Raw genomic sequence first — 17,799 nt, forward strand, 5'->3', positions numbered from 1 at the left:
TTGTCTTTTGGTTTGGGACCTGATCATATAGTACCTAAATGCCATTTATCTGCAAATATTCTCACTAATGGATAGATTATTCTTGCATTATCACTGTTTATAAGATTCATAGGGTACATGCCGTTCTCTGAAAACAGAAGTCCTTTTGCTGAACGGACATGGTTTGAGCGCTTATCGAGGATTACAATTTGGTAGAGGATGCAAAAACATCCGCTTATTTTACTCTCAAATTAAAGTTGTTTTTCCTCCTGTTTTGCAAAGTGATGTGAATATGATGAAATATCAACTCAATCCCAATTCACTGACACATAGACGGCGCTAAAACCAGATTTTTGCCCATTTTTGATAAAAGGCGCACATAAATACATCTGTTAACTTATTCCAACCCAGTGTAGTCTATGTGTGTCCGTCCCATGGTTGGAATCTCTCGACGCATGTTAGAGCCTATTCATTCGAAACAGAGATACAATGCTGCAACCACAGAAATGTTGATAGAGATGGAATATTTCAACTTTCAGACGAGGCTATATCGGTTAAACAGAGATCGTTGCAGTAGCCTAGCTGGCGTGGAATCTGTTGGTATTATCTGAATGCCTGGCTGCTTTATCTGTCTACAGCCATAAAATCATAATAGCATACTAATAATAATAATAATAATAATAATGCAATTAATATTATCCCCAAAATTACCTTACACTCCGGAAGCTATGGCTATTTTTCCAAAATACTTGACCACATCCTTTATGAAGAGCAAAATGTGCTGTCTCCGTGCGAATCGATACTTCCCATAGCCCACAATAGAAGTCCAATGCAACAAGATGATCGTCAATGGGCAAAAAAAAATGCGTTAGACTCCCGTCTGGATCATCTCCTCCGCGTCGCTTTTTTCCATCAAAACGGACCCAGTGAGAAGCGAAACAACTCGCGACAGCCCAATAGAGGAATAGTATAATAATTGGGGGGACAAAAATCTACCAAATTACCGTGAAGGTATACCTCTATGGATCGTCGACGGGTCCCTTCGTGTCTTTTCTCCAGATATATTAGCCTATCAAGACGAGGCAGCAAGTAGTCCAAAAAAATCCTTAGCGGACGGATGTTTGAATACTGAGTAAGTATGGAGGAGAGATAGAAACCGCTCTTCTCGCTCACCCTGCTTAGGACTGGGGCTGCAATATCACGTCACAGCCACTAAGATAAAGCACGTATGGACGTTTTCTTGCTGCGTCTGGTATACCACTTTCCCACCCCCACCCTCTGACACTCTTACATAGCCTTCCCTTAATTCAAGGCATAGGGATGTTCCCTTGGACTTGGACCCGAGGTTTTGTGCCCACTGCCCAGACAGACAGGCTACTGCTCCTGACGAACCGGCACGTTGGGTTGGGGTTTACCATTCGTTGTTGGAATATTGGGGTATTTTGGCTGCAAAGACGGATGAGCTGGCGCGCGCAGGACAATAAAAAACCTTATATTCTATCATCATGGGACATTATAAGCGGATAGTGGAATTACCCTCCTTATGATTTTGAAACAAGGATATTTTCATATTTTTTTATAGATTTCTTCTACTTTTTTTGCTGATGTGGCAGGTGTTTTGTGTGCTGTTTTGAGACAATGTCTGAAACTCGCCTCTGTCTGTAGTAATTAGTGTCTTCTTCTGTTCTAGCCTACAGAACATATCCTCCCTCCTCTTCACGACTGTGTATGTGGTTGTTTCTTGTATTTAGGTCAAAACACTATTAGGTATGCATGTTTACGTTCATCGAATGATTTGGGGGGTATTGTTGAGCAGTTTAGTCAAGCTATACCACTTCATCCGTTCTAAATGTTGTGTGGCGGAGACTTCAGAAAAGTCGTTTTTTTCGACGTTGACCTAAATATGGCAAACTTTTCACTTAAGTTAATATTTTGGTAATATGCTTCGAGGTAAGAATGTATCTAATTGAGTCAACTAAGTTAATGGTATAACTTTGTCTTCTTAACATGTTTACTTTTGTTCAACCATAATGCGAGTTCATTGCGCATTGCCAAATAAATAAACCGAATTGATCGTAACAGAGACAATATCAGCTCGCTTAGTTTTTACACACGTATAAATGCATTGTATCTGTAACGTGTGCAACTCTAAGTTCTTAGTCCTAATGGAACAAGAGGAAATTTGATAATAATGACCAAACATACACCAAACATGTACTATTTCCTCTGAGTCTATAACCATACGAAGGGTGAGAATTGGTTCAGTGGTTATTACTGTGGAAGTCATACCCGAACATCTGAATGGTTAAACGCAGGCATAAGAGCGTATGTGGTTGGTTAGTTGTACAGTCCGCTGAACAGTCGTTTCGAAAAACTGGAGAGTTTGCTTCGAGGGCGGACATGAAGGTTGACTGAGCTAAAAAGTGAAACGATCATGGAGGGCATTACCCACACACATTCAAAGGGTTATGTTACTGTCTGGCATGTCAATGGTTTAGCACCATACTCCTTGTCGTCAGACAGTATAGGTTGAGTGAGGAGTGAGTTAGGCTACCTAAAGGTCCGTTACGCGCGTTCGTATACCATTAAATAGATCCACTGACTTCAGCTAAGTGGACTAACTTGGGGAGCGTTGTACGTGTTATTGCTCAGTTAGTGCTCGTAATGTTCCTGACCAACATACAATTTTTCGAAATATTGCGCACGCAATTAAGCTACATCTGTTAGGTTACTTCTTGTTGCTTGCTAAAGCGCTCGACGGTTATCGAATCCATCATTGCCCGCGGGCGGTGAATGGATAGGCTACAGATATTCTACATATTCTTACCCTACGAGGTCCGGAGCCTGCTGTTTTTCCTACCTGATAATTCATTGCACACACCTGGTAGCCAGGTCTAAATTAGTCCCTGATTAGAAGGGAACAATAAAAAAATATGCATTGGAACTGGCGAGGTCCAGAGATGAGTTTGAGGGTTCTATATTATATAAAGACGCTTGACAGTTGAGATGGCAGCTAGTTTAATAAAGCAGATGCCTCCACTACTAGATTATGACCGGGCACCGGGGCACGGGTATGACACACTTTGTCTGTTATGGGGTTGAGGAGCAGCGAACCGTCTCTAAAATGGTTTGTGATGCACATTTGCGCTGCCTGCCTGCTGGGAGTCGAGAGGGTGGACACTGTGTGTCCGGTCGAAGCTGTCTCTCTCAGTGCATTGTGAGTTCATTTATATGATCCGATCCACATGACAGGCTGCAGTAGATGCAATATCCAAAGCTGTGGCTATGGATTATATGTATATATATATATATATATATGATCCATAATATATATATATATGGATAAAATATATGGATTATATGTAATGGATAAATGCTATGCTATGAGTCCCTGTGTTTATGAGCTATACTGTGCTCGTCTCTGTGCTCTCAAAATATAATCATATCCCTGGGTCTATTTAGCAATAGCAAAAAACGAAATGATGATTTAGTGACTGTGGTGCCATGAGAGTGTATGCCAGCCCGCAGAGACACAGCTGGGAGCTGTCCCTTCAGCACCACCCTGGACATGACCCCTGGGGGATTCAGCGCTGCAACACCATGGACAGCAACCTCTGACAAGGCACCAGTACAGACTACCTGCTGTGCAAGAGCATGGACAGCAACCCCTATACAAGCCACAGCTGTGGCAGCAGACCCTAGCCCCTTCAGCACCATGGACAGCAGCTCTTATACAAGCCACAGCTGTGGCATCAGACCCCAGCCTCTTCAGCACCATGGACGGCAGCCCTTGCTACAGCAGCCCCCATAGCTTGGTTCCAAAACGGGCTATATCATAAAAATGTAGGAAAACAAAAATGTGCCTTTTAGTCTTCATTTAATTTTAGATGTGTGGTTAAGGTTAGAGTTAGTTTTTAAATCAGATTTTAAGAAGATAAATTATAGAAATAGGTGGGGTTTTGACTTTGCCCAGATAGTAACGATCCTACAGCTGCAGCACCACGATCATCTACTTGCTTCATACCAGCCACAGCTGCAGCACCATGATCATCTATCTACCTGCTTCATACCAGCCACAGCTGCAGCACCATGATCATCTATCTACCTGCTTCATACCAGACACAGCTGCAGCACCACGATCATCTACTTGTTTCATACCAGCCACAGCTGCAGCACCACGATCATCTACTTGCTTCATACCAGCCACAGCTGCAGCACCATGATCATCTATCTACCTGCTTCATACCAGCCACAGCTGCAGCACCATGATCATCTATCTACCTGCTTCATACCAGACACAGCTGCAGCACCACGATCATCTACTTGTTTCATACCAGCCACAGCTGCAGCACCACGATCATCTACTTGCTTCATACCAGCCACAGCTGCAGCACCACGATCATCTACTTGCTTCATACCAGCCACAGCTGCAGCACCATGATCATCTATCTACCTGCTTCATACCAGCCACAGCTGCAGCACCATGATCATCTATCTACCTGCTTCATACCAGACACAGCTGCAGCACCACGATCATCTACTTGTTTCATACCAGCCACAGCTGCAGCACCACGATCATCTACCTGCTTCATACCAGCCACAGCTGCAGCACCATGATCATCTATCTACCTGCTTCATACCAGCCACAGCTGCAGCACCATGATCATCTATCTACCTGCTTCATACCAGCCACAGCTGCAGCACCACGGCCATCTACCTGCTTCATACCAGCCACAGCACCATGGCCATCTACCTGCTTCATACCAGCCACAGCTGCTGCACCACGATCATCTATCTACCTGCTTCATACCAGCCACAGCTGCAGCAGTACCCATTAGTACATATTCAGCACCACGGACAGAAGACACATTTGCAGTAATATGCTTACAACCACAGCTGCAACAACTAAAAATGTGTTTGGAGATCCTATTAAGTTACTCATAGAATTCTAGTAGGTAATACTATGTCCAGAACCATGCACAGCTCCCTAACAGGGAGAGGTATAGGGACCATGAACAGCTCCTTATTAAGTGGAGGTACAGGGACTATGGACAGCTCCCTGACAGGAGGAGGTACAGGGACCATGGACAGCTCCTTGACAGGAGGAAGTACAGGGACCATGGACAGCTCCCTAACAGGGGGAGGTACAGGGCCCATGGACAGCTCCCTAACAGGAGGAGGTACAGGGACCATGGACAGCTCCCTAACAGGGGGAGGTACAGGGACCATGGACAGCTCCCTGACATGGGGAGGTATAGGGACCATGGACAGCTCCCTGACATGAGTAGGTATAGGGGCCATGGACAGCTCCCTAACAGGAGGAGGTACAGGGCCCATGGACAGCTCCCTAACAGGAGGAAGTAAAGGGACCATGGACAGCTCCCTAACAGGAGGTGGTACAGGGACCATGGACAGCTCCCTGATAGGAGGAGGTATAGGGACCATGGACAGCTCCTTATTATGTGGAGGTATAGGGACCATGGACAGCTCCCTGATAGGAGGATGTATAGGGACCATGGACAGGTATAGGGACCGTGGACAGCTCCTGCATCCCAAATTCCACTCTATTCCTTACATAGTGCACTATGTAGGGAATAGAGTGCCTTTTGGAATGCAGACATTGATTCAACGATCTCTAGTTGCACAGCTGTGCAAGGAACTAATTGTTTATCTCAAGCAATTGTAAATCTGGAAAGATTCTAATGCCATATGGCAGCTAACATTTCTGTTGAACCTGGCACTGTGGATTGTGAACACATATTTCAAGGTTTGGGAAGTTTGTCTCTGCAGAAATGTATTCAGTTTAAAGGATTGAGGCTTATTATAAAGACCTTTGGATTTAAAATCGTATTGTGTACTGAACGTGATATCACACATTATATTATTAAGCAATAAGGCATAAAGCAATAAGGCACAAGGGCCAATATACCACGGCTAAGGGCTGTTCTTAGTGCCTGGAAACAGCCCTTAGCAGTGGTATATTGGCCATATACCACAAACCCTCAAGGTGCCTTATTGCTATTATAAACTGGTTACCAACGTAATTAGAGCAGTAAAAATAAATGTTTTGTCATACCCATCGTATACAGTCAGATATACCACAGCTGTCAGCCAATCAGCATTCAGGGCTCAAACACCAAAGTTTATAATATTAAATAGAACATTTTGGATCCTGCCATCACAATAGTGTGTTCTTACGATCCCAAAATGACAGAACAAGAGCTGTCTGCTCTAGCACAAGCTCCACCTTGCCCTCTGATAGGCTAGCCATATTGCTTACACCTATCAAATTATTTCAGATCTACACAAGTGTTGAGGAGGTAGTGCCTAGGGGCTAGAGGTTGGTTCTAGACAGTGCCTAACCTAACACAATGTCTTGACCACTAAACAACTCCAGTCCCCTCTCCCGGGACAAGTGGCTAGTGCCTAGGGGCTAGGGGTTATTTCTGGACAGGGCCTAACATCATTGACTTGACCACAAAACAACTCCAGTTCTCTCTCTTTCTCCATAGAGGTCTAACTGAACATAATGTCCACATTAGAGTAATGTCATGTAGTACTCCAGGGGAACGCTGTGAACTCCATCAAATGGAAATACTGTTCAACTGCCAATTTTGCTTTTGTGTTTGCATTGGGGGAAGAGACAGTCAGGGATTACTAATCAGTCTCAGCACAGGGCTGCCTGACATTGTCATCCATACTAATTTGACGGACTCAGCATCGGTCCCAAAATGGCACCCTATTCCCCTAAGGGGCCCTGGTCAAAAGTAGTGCACTATAAATGGAATAGGGTTCCGTTTGCGATGTATTTTTAGTATCTGTCACTTCAATAACAGTGTTGATGTCTGAAGAGAAAATGACATGTTTTTTATCCCTCCACCAAACCAAGTCCCCAGTCCAGATCATTAAAAACATTGCTGATCTCTTGCAGATTGAGGTCCCCTAGCAGAGTTGCTTGGCATGGATGAAGCTGTAACTGCAGTATTAAGGTATTAAAGGGGAAATCCAGTATTCAAAGAACAACAACATTCTGACCCAGCCACTCTTTGGGGTAAACAGCTGAGCGATGGGGCTGGAGAAATGTAACCAGTGTATGGAAGTTGCATTCTTCAAGAATCAATGGCTATATATCCTTAATTTAACATTTACTAAAATGAATGAACCAATCCCGGATTACCCCTTTAAAGTATTAAAATCTCTCACTTCCTCAGGCAGCCAGTTGGAAACATCCGGAGTGACCCGAAGCAGGCCCACATGGATATTATACAGTGCCAGAGCCAGAATGAAGACCTTAAGGTGTTTTGGGAGACTCCAGCCACACACACTCATATTCACACTCACACACACACACCAACGCACACACACACACACTTTGCAAAGCTTTATGAAAAGATTAAAAACCCAACTGAGGGTATCTCTCCAGTGACATGCGACGAGGCCAAGTGCCAACCATCCAGGACATCTGCCAACCCCCCCCCCCCCCCCCTCTGTCTCTCCCCTCTCTCTCGCTCCCCTCTCTCTCTCTTTCTGTCTTTCCCCCCCACTTTCCCACTCACCCTTCCTCCCTCCCTCTCTCCCACTCTCCCTTCCTTCCCTCTCTCTAACCTCAGTCCCCTATCAGTATGGTGGTGGCTAAGTACAGATCCCTTCTAAGCCATGTTTGCCCTTTAGGCAGACCTCAGGCTGGTCCAATGCTAACACACAGATGACATGTCTGTCTAAGCAGACCAAGGAAATCCTCTGACTCAAGGTTAAAGGTTAAACAAGAGAGCTTGACGTCAAAGTGAAATCATATAGCGAGCTATCGGCAGGCGAGCGCTGGGCCGGTAGACCTTGACTACATTCCAAGAATGTGTTTGTTTTTCTGTGATTGTGTTTTCTATCTCTGTTCTGCTTTTCATGATGTTTTGATGTTTTGATGTGTTGATGTGTAGATTTCTGTTAATCTTTCTGAAAAAGAGACCTTGCTCTCAGCATGACTCACTGTCAAAATAAAGGTCATTTTTGGTTCGATTTAATGGCACCCTATTCCCTATGTAGAGCACTACGTTTGACCAGGCCCCTGTGTGCCTTGGTAAATAGCAGCGCACTATAAAAGGAATAGGGCCCCATTTGAGACACAGCCTTGGTAAGTCGCCTGCAGACCTTGCGTGTTAGTCAAAAGACTGCAGTGACCTGACTGAGGGGTTAGGTGAGAGAACTCTTTTTATTTGCAGTGCAGCAATGTGTTTTCACACCATCGGGCAGCGACTAGTTAAAACCATAATAGTCCAGTAGATCGTGTGCTTAGACATCAAATCTGAAGGCGATCTGAAATGTGTTTTTTTTTTTAAGGACGTGTTTTGGACATTGTATTTTGTTTCTAGGTCGTGACTATGGACATGGACAGGATTTTCAACATCCCAAATCTAATTTACAGCCCACTCCCTGTAACTGGCCTCCGTATTCCACATTCACATCCCCCCTTCAATATCTACTGTACTGAAGATCACAGGGTTGGGCTCAATTCCATTTCAACTCCAGTCAATTGAGAAAGTAAACCAAATCCCACATTTTCTAAATTGAAAACAATTGAGGAGAATTGGAATTAGAATAGGAACGTCAGTGTGCTTCCTGAGTTGAAATGGAATTGAGCCCAACCCTAAGCCCACAATACTGTACATACAGTATGCCCTGTATTCAGACTGAGGCAATGTGAGGTTGGCTTCATGTAATACCGTACATACAGTATGCCCTGTATTCAGACTGCAGCAATGTGAGGTTGGCTTCATGTAATACTGTACATACAGTATGCCCTGTATTCAGACTGAGGCAATGTGAGGTTGGCTTCATGTAATACCGTACATACAGTATGCCCTGTATTCAGACTGAGGCAATGTGAGGTTGGCTTCATGTAATACCGTACATACAGTATGCCCTGTATTCAGACTGAGGCAATGTGAGGTTGGCTTCATGTAATACCGTACATACAGTATGCCCTGTATTCAGACCGAGGCAATGTGAGGTTGGCTTCATGTAATACCGTACATACAGTATGCCCTGTATTCAGACTGAGGCAATGTGAGGTTGGCTTCATGTAATACCGTACATACAGTATGCCCTGTATTCAGACTGAGGCAATGTGAGGTTGGCTTCATGTAATACCGTACATACAGTATGCCCTGTATTCAGACTGAGGCAATGTGAGGTTGGCTTCATGTAATACTGTACATACAGTATGCCCTGTATTCAGATTGAGGCAATGTGAGGTTGGCTTCATGTAATACTGTACATACAGTATGCCCTGTATTCAGACTGCAGCAATGTGAGGTTGGCTTCATGTAATACTGTACATACAGTATGCCCTGTATTCAGACTGAGGCAATGTGAGGTTGGCTTCATGTAATACTGTACATACAGTATGCCCTGTATTCAGATTGAGGCAATGTGAGGTTGGCTTCATGTAATACCGTACATACAGTATGCCCTGTATTCAGACTGCAGCAATGTGAGGTTGGCTTCATGTAATACTGTACATACAGTATGCCCTGTATTCAGACTGCAGCAATGTGAGGTTGGCTTCATGTAATACCGTACATACAGTATGCCCTGTATTCAGACTGAGGCAATGTGAGGTTGGCTTCATGTAATACCGTACATACAGTATGCCCTGTATTCAGACTGAGGCAACATTAGCCGACAGCTTTTTACACAGTTTGACAGCCTCAGGTTGTGAGACAAGGAGACTTATGGTGCTGTCGTTGTCATAGAAAATACTCTAAAATGTTCTTGAGGGGTTCTTTGTCAGGGGTTCTTTGTCAGGGGTTCTTTGTCAGGGGTTCTTTGTCAGGGGTTCTTTGTCAGGGGTTCTTTGTCAGGGGTTCTTTGTCAGGGGTTCTTTGTCAGGGGTTCTTTGTCAGGGGTTCTTTGTCAGGGGTTCTTTGTCAGGGGTTCTTTGTCAGGGGTTCTTTGTCAGGGGTTCTTTGTCAGGGGTTCTTTGTCAGGGGTTCTTTGTCAGGGGTTCTTTGTCAGGGGCGTGGGTAACATGTGTAACCATTTTTTTATTTGCATATCAAGGAGGGCTATTTACTGCTGTGATGATTGTGAAGAACCATCCTGTCCCTCTACATCATATTTTCCTTCATGCCATGAAATGCTACATTGCTAAAACGTTCCTGTAATTGTACAGTACACTACAGCCTACTGGTTAAAATGAAAGTAAGGTAAACAACAACAAGTGACTGAATTGTGTGTATTTGTGCCAACCGTCAGTGGAAGGGTTGTAATAGTTTAAGTGGTTGATATTTATGTTGTCAAAGGTTGGGCACCTCTTTTAACACTGTCAGTTCTGCCATCTTTGTAAAAGCATGTGACAATAAAGATTTAAACTGTTAAGAGGTAATTGTCCATTTCACAGTAACTTAATAGTTGCCTGGAAGTTACTGTGAATTTTGTGTTACATAACTGGCAACAAGCTGTCAGTAAGTTAATGTAAAATTCACAGTAACTTAATAGCCAGTTATTGCTAGTAACTTACTTGCATTAAGCTGCCAGTAACTTACTCTACTTTCACTGAACTTTTGTGATTACAAGATAGCAACTACTTTGTAGTCAGCACACTTGGTTGACAGCAAACGGACCTTCCCACCACACCATCCGTGTGAGTGTGACAGAGATAGCTTCAGTAAGTTACAGTAAGTTACTGTGATTTTTTTCCGATAACAAGTTGCAGGAAGCTGACTGTAATTTATAGAAATATAAACATGAACTTCCAGGTGACCAACTGCCATTAAGTTACTGGAAAATGCATAGTAATCTCTTAACAGTTGTCACAATCTCGTACAAAGATGGTAGAACTGGGAGTGGACAAATCAGGTGCTCAACCTTCATCAACACAAAACCAGTTAAACTATTAAAACATTTCCACTTATGGTTGGCACAAATACAACATATTTTAGACCATGCCCCAAAACATGCTAATGGCCCCCTGCCAGCACATTGTCCTCACCTACATTTCAACGTGCAGTAATGAGTGTACCTTATATTGAACTAGCTCCTTTGAGTGCAGATTATTAGTACACTTGTTTCTGCTGTTGTTATCTTGTTCCCCCTATCACATCAGGGGTTTCAAACTTTGTTTCTGGAGAGCTACCTGATTCTAATAGCTACTGTAGCTGGTTGATCAACTGAATCAGGTTAGCTATAACTGGGGTAGGAGTGAAAACCTACAGGAGGGTAGCTCTCCAGGAACATGGTTGGAAAGCCCTGACATAGATCAATCAGGATTATATAGCAATATGAGCATAGCACTATTTTTAAGGAAGAACATTATTCACACACACACACACACACACACACACACACACACACACACACACACACACACACACACACACACACACACACACACACACACACACACACACACACACACACACACACACACACACACACACACCTGGGTGTTGAATGTAAGTCTGTCTGTGTCTGACTATAGCAGGACACTAGTCCCAGGCAGCTCCATTGAAATACATAATAATCTCCTCCCTCATGACTCAATAGGGAACCCCTCAGTTCCTTTCAATACGTTATTGTTTCTGTCTTTAGAGGCTGTCCAATTCTTAGTGGTAATGTTACATAATATCTTGTAAATCTCTTTATATTTGTCTAGGTAAGTAACTTGTTTTGGTTCGGGGTATGTTATCTACTTCAACTTGGGTGTCTCTGTAGCATTGAATGTGTGAGTGTGTGAGTATGTGTGTGTGTGAGTATGAGTGTGTGTGTGTGTGTGTGTGTGTGTGTATATGTGTGTATATGTGTGTGAGTGTGTGTATGTGTGTGTATACATGTGTGGAATTACAACTACAACTGCTCTTTTACAAATCATGATAGTTCCCACAGTAAAATAATAAATAAAATAATTAAATTCATTCCATGAGGACCCAAAATGGGAAATGTTAATTGAGTCAAGTAATGTTCCAAAACAACTTATAATTAATTTACTCCACAAGAAAACAAATGTAAGAGCGTCTCTCAGTAATGTATCTCACAGAGTAGTTACTGCACAGAGTTAGTGTTATCCAACACAGGGTAAGAATATGGTAAGATGTCACTGGAGAAGAAGGCAGACATTTTACATGCCCCCAACCGATTGTGTTTTTGTTCGTCTCTTTAATTACTTGTTACTTTTATTTATTAGTCTTATCCGTATTTTTTAAAACTGCATTGTTGCTTAAGGGCTCGTATGTAAGCATTTCACTGTTAGGTCTACAGCTGTTGTATTCAGCATTTCACTGTTAGGTCTACTACACCTGTTGTATTCAGCATTTCACTGTTAGGTCTACACCTGTTGTATTCAGCATTTCACTGTTAGGTCTACAGCTGTTGTATTCAGCATTTCACTGTTAGGTCTACTACACCTGTTGTATTCAGCATTTCACTGTTAGGTCTACAGCTGTTGTATTCAGCATTTCACTGTTAGGTCTACTACACCTGTTGTATTCAGCATTTCACTGTTAGGTCTACAGCTGTTGTATTCAGCATTTCACTGTTAGGTCTACAGCTGTTGTATTCAGCATTTCACTGTTAGGTCTACAGCTGTTGTATTCAGCATTTCACTGTTAGGTCTACAGCTGTTGTATTCAGCATTTCACTGTTAGGTCTACACCTGTTGTATTCAGCATTTCACTGTTAGGTCTACACCTGTTGTATTCAGCATTTCACTGTTAGGTCTACACCTGTTGTATTCAGCATTTCACTGTTAGGTCTACACCTGTTGTATTCAGCATTTCACTGTTAGGTCTACACCTGTTGTATTCAGCATTTCACTGTGAGGTCTACAGCTGTTGTATTCGGCGCATGTGACTATTTTTTAAATTCAACAGAGTTACTTCTACATGATCACAGAGGGTAGTTCATGTTATCCAACATAGAGTTACTTCTACATGATCACAGAGGGTAGTTCATGTTATCCAACATAGAGTTACTTCTATATGATCACAGAGGGTAGTTCATGTTATCCACCACCTCATGGTTGTTTTCTCGTCATAGAACTACACATCCAGTTATGTCCTGTACTGATTAATTTACTTGATGGTTAGATATTTTTTTTTTTAAATACAATCCATTTGTGTCCCATCTTAGACGAATAGTCTACTTAGATTGATTCTTCCAGGAGGGGCAGATACTGAACAATGTTGGTGACTGGTTGTCCACTCATCTCCCCAATCCATCCATCACATGTCTATGTGTCGAACTACAAATCAGTCAACTGCTGAGGCAAGGAAACATCAGAGGGACAGAGAGAAAGGAGGTTGGAGAAAGGAAGAGAGACAGGGGGTGGGGGGGAGAGAGAGAGATCCACAGAGAGAGAAAGGGAGAGAGAGAGAGAGATCCACAGCGAGAGAGAGAGAGAACGAGAGAGAGAGATCCACAGAGAGAGAGAGAGAGAGAGAGAGAGAGAAAGAGTGAGAGAGAAATCCACAGAGAGAGAGAGAGAAAGGGAGAGAGAGGGAGTGAGATATAGAGATCCATAGAGAGAGAGAGAAAGTGAGAGAGAGGGAGGGAGAGATCCACAGAGAGAGAGAGAGAGAGAGAGAAGGGGAGAGGGAGGGAGAGAGAGAGAGAGATCCATAGAGAGTGGTCAGTGAGGCTGTTAATAGGTAAGACTGGTCTGAAGGATGTAATGGGGTTATCAATCACCTGAACCTGATGGTGTGAAAGATCAACATCCACCACATCTCTAGGAAAAACAGGCCAGCTTCATACTCCAGGAAGTAAAACACAATATCACTGTCCTGAGTACCAGCCTCAGTGTGTTATCTTGGTGTTTTATCAATCAGTTCTGAGTCTGTTATTTGTACCATCATTGACGTTGTTATGTTTGCCCCTTTCTTCAACATATCATTCTGTGTACAGTTAGTGAACATTGTCCAGACGTACAGTAACACGTCTGATTTGTGTAGGTTCTACAATAGTTTAAATACTTCAGTTCAAATATTTAAGTCCAGTGCATACTGTATACTAGACAACAAATATAGTCAACGCTCTGCAGCAATGATGTCTGAGGAAAGTCATTGTACAGTCAACGCTCTGCAGCAATGATGTCTGAGGAAAGTCATTGTACAGTCAACGCTCTGCAGCAATGATGTCTGAGGAAAGTCATTGTACAGTCAACGCTCTGCAGCAATGATGTCTGAGGAAAGTCATTGTACAGTCAACACTCTGCAGCAATGATGTCTGAGGAAAGTCATTGTACAGTCAACGCTCTGCAGCAATGATGTCTGAGGAAAGTCATTGTACAGTCAACGCTCTGCAGCAATGATGTCTGAGGAAAGTCATTGTACAGTCAACGCTCTGCAGCAATGATGTCTGAGGAAAGTCATTGTACAGTCAACGCTCTGCAGCAATGATGTCTGAGGAAAGTCATTGTACAGTCAACACTCTGCAGCAATGATGTCTGAGGAAAGTCATTGTACAGTCAACACTCTGCAGCAATGATGTCTGAGGAAAGTCATTGTACAGTCAACACTCTGCAGCAATGATGTCTGAGGAAAGTCATTGTACAGTCAACACTCTGCAGCAATGATGTCTGAGGAAAGTCAACGTGCTCTATTTGAGCCACATGGGGAATCAACATGATAAATGTATTGCATGTGCAGGTATTCATCCCAAGAGCTGAAATCATGCATCTTTCTGACGGGCATTGATTATTCTCCCCCTGTTAAAACACATTTCCCTCTGCATCCACCTGAGGACTTTATGATCACAATCTGCAGAGAAGTGCAGAAACTAGGCCTGGACACTTAACCTCATACACCACCACTGCACTCTGTGTAATTTTCATTACACATTTTAATTAAATGCAGAGGGAATGTATGAAAACAGGCTCAGGCCTTGAAGGGATGCATGGTGGATAGTGCCCACATTTAACTTGAATTCATTAACAGGGTAATATATCTAGGGGGTGTTAGGAGCATTCAGAACCATGGGATACAGACCCATAAACAGGGTGTGTTAGGAGCATTCAGAACCATGGGATACAGACCCATAAACAGGGTGTGTTAGGAGCATTCAGAACCATGGGATACAGACCCATAAACAGGGTGTGTTAGGAGCATTCAGAACCATGGGATACAGACCCATAAACAGGGTGTGTTAGGAGCATTCAGAACCATGGGATACAGACCCATAAACAGGGTGTGTTAGGAGCATTCAGAACCATGGGATACAGACCCATAAACAGGGTGTGTTAGGAGCATTCAGAACCATGGGATACAGACCCATAAACAGGGTGTGTTAGGAGCATTCAGAACCATGGGATACAGACCCACAAACAGGGTGTGTTAGGAGCATTCAGAACCATGGGATACAGACCCATAAACAGGGTGTGTTAGGAGCATTCAGAACCATAGGATACAGACCCATAAACAGGGTGTGTTAGAAGCATTCAGAACCATGGGATACAGACCCATAAACAGGGTGTGTTAGGAGCATTCAGAACCATGGGATACAGACCCATAAACAGGGTGTGTTAGGAGCATTCAGAACCATGGGATACAGACCCATAAACAGGGTGTGTTAGGAGCATTCAGAACCATGGAATACAGACCCAGAAACAGTAGTCTTGACGTGGACTGGACCCTCCGGATACCAAATAATAAAGAAAATGGTCCGGACAGGAAAGTGTGTCACTTTTGAAAATGATCTTTCTGTTCTTAAAGGGGGAAAGTTTATCCAAATGATCCTCAACAGCCCAAAACGTGTGTTTGTTTAAGTAGCAATAACTTAGCAGTAGCCTAGCGTTGGTATTGCGGAATTTGGCCACAAACTATTTTTTTTTTTAAATTCTCAAGAGCGAATAGTCATGAAGTTCTAAAGAGAGTCAATAGTAGCAGTCATACCCAGAGCTTTCTGTCCCCTTGATGTCCCTCTTGGTGTGTAGCTGTAGACAGACAGAGGAATATTCGCTGTGAACCCCCAGCAGATCGGTATGTTGTGTGCCTCCACAATGCCACCATTGTCATGGAGAAACACGGAGACGTGTTTTCCAAAGTTTCTCTGGTTGTCATGGCCCTGGCAGCCTGTGTCATTGATTATGCAGATCTCTCCATGTCCCAGGGCATGTCACGGAGTCCTCGTTTAATTACGTCTAAATGATAGCTATGGGCTCATCCAGGGAAATACTGCCAGTTGTGAGTGAGACAGACATGGTTATTGTTGTGTATGAAGAAGCTGCATATTGAAAGAGACTGAATGGGGGAGAGTTGTGAATGTGGAAGTTGAAACTGTGACATTTTTAACTGCTTCAGTTCAATAAATACTACTGCTCTGGAAATACTATTGCTACTGCTCAGGAAATACTATTGCTACTGCTCAGGAAATACTATTGCTCAGGAAATACTATTGCTACTGCTCAGGAAATACTATTGTGACTGCTCAGGAAATACTACTGCTCAGGAAATACTATTGCTCAGGAAATACTATTGCTACTGCTCAGGAAATACTATTGCTACTGCTCAGGAAATACTATTGATACTGCTCAGGAAATACTATTGCTACTGCTCAGGAAATACTATTGCTACTGCTCAGGAAATACTATTGCTACTGCTCTGGAAATACTATTGCTACTGCTCAGGAAATACTATTGCTACTGCTCTGGAAATATTATTGCTACTGCTCAGGAAATACTATTGCTACTGCTCTGGAAATATTATTGCTACTGCTCAGGAAATACTATTGCTACTGCTCCCGAAATACTATTGCTACTGCTCAGGAAATACTATTGCTACTGCTCAGGAAATACTACTGCTCAGGAAATACTATTGCTACTGCTCAGGAAATACTATTGCTACTGCTCAGGAAATACTATTGCTCAGGAAATACTATTGCTACTGCTCAGGAAATACTACTGCTCAGGAAATACTACTGCTACTGCTCAGGAAATACTACTGCTGATGATAATTTGTCACTCTTGCTTCCAATAAAAACTATTCTGTTCCCAACCGGATAACAAAACTGAACTTTAGTTGTTTGCATCGATGTTTATCAAGGGTTCCTGAACATGAACCACCTGGAAATGTATTGTGTACGACCATTCCCAACACACAACCCAGCTACATTCGATAAACAACATTCCCTATTTATTAGAGAAACATCTACCCTTAAAATTATATTGAATCTCCTCCTTAGCAAGAAACCAGACACCATCTCCGTTATTCCTGAATGTGTGACTTTAAATCATCCTCAGAACTATATACAGGTGTAGGACCTTAATTTGATCACTCTTTTGTTGCCGAGAATTTTCCTGCACCACAGATGAGCTTCGTGACTTACATAAATTCACTGAAAACCAGCACTAACCCACGGTTATATTAACAGTATCTTTTCATGTTGCCTAACTTTATCTCTGATCAAGCAACATTGTGGACTAAAATGTTAAAATCTTGCTGCAGGATTATTCTTTTGCAACAATACTGGTCAAATTAAGATCCAACAGCTGTAGGCTTATTGTGTTTTCGTACTAGCTACCTCCTCTGCTTCCACTTCCCATTCTGATCACACTGCTGTTTGTTTGCTTGCCTAGGCTCCTCTTCTCCCTTCTATGCCTGCATAGCTTTATAAGTGCATTTTAAATCAAGGTGTTTCTTCTTACCAGCAGCACTGCTGTTTTTCAGAGACAAAGCTCCTGCGCCGTCATGAATCCTCTGGGCTTTCTATTCCTTTCCTTTGAACACGCTACCAACCACTGGGCCCTAGCTATCCTACCCGCCTTCAGACCCCATAGTCTTAGGCTATGTAAATATTCCATGAGCCCTGCTACAATACTGGAGCTAAGGGACG

The 17,799-nt window shown here is 43.0% G+C and overlaps 1 protein-coding gene across 1 annotated transcript in view; it reads right to left on the bottom strand.

The window, feature by feature from the left end:
- LOC139381577 (adhesion G protein-coupled receptor B3) overlaps positions 1-1,139 on the bottom strand; it is a 352,141-nt gene extending 351,002 nt beyond the window's left edge. Inside the window, exon 1 of the mRNA XM_071125220.1 lies at positions 691-1,139. The gene's annotated coding sequence lies outside the window, so the exon portion shown is untranslated. The remainder of the gene's footprint in view (positions 1-690) is intronic.
- Positions 1,140-17,799: the final 16,660 nt, after the last annotated feature.

This window comes from Oncorhynchus clarkii, chromosome 23, assembly GCF_045791955.1.
Source record: "Oncorhynchus clarkii lewisi isolate Uvic-CL-2024 chromosome 23, UVic_Ocla_1.0, whole genome shotgun sequence".
Classification (NCBI taxonomy): domain Eukaryota; kingdom Metazoa; phylum Chordata; class Actinopteri; order Salmoniformes; family Salmonidae; genus Oncorhynchus; species Oncorhynchus clarkii.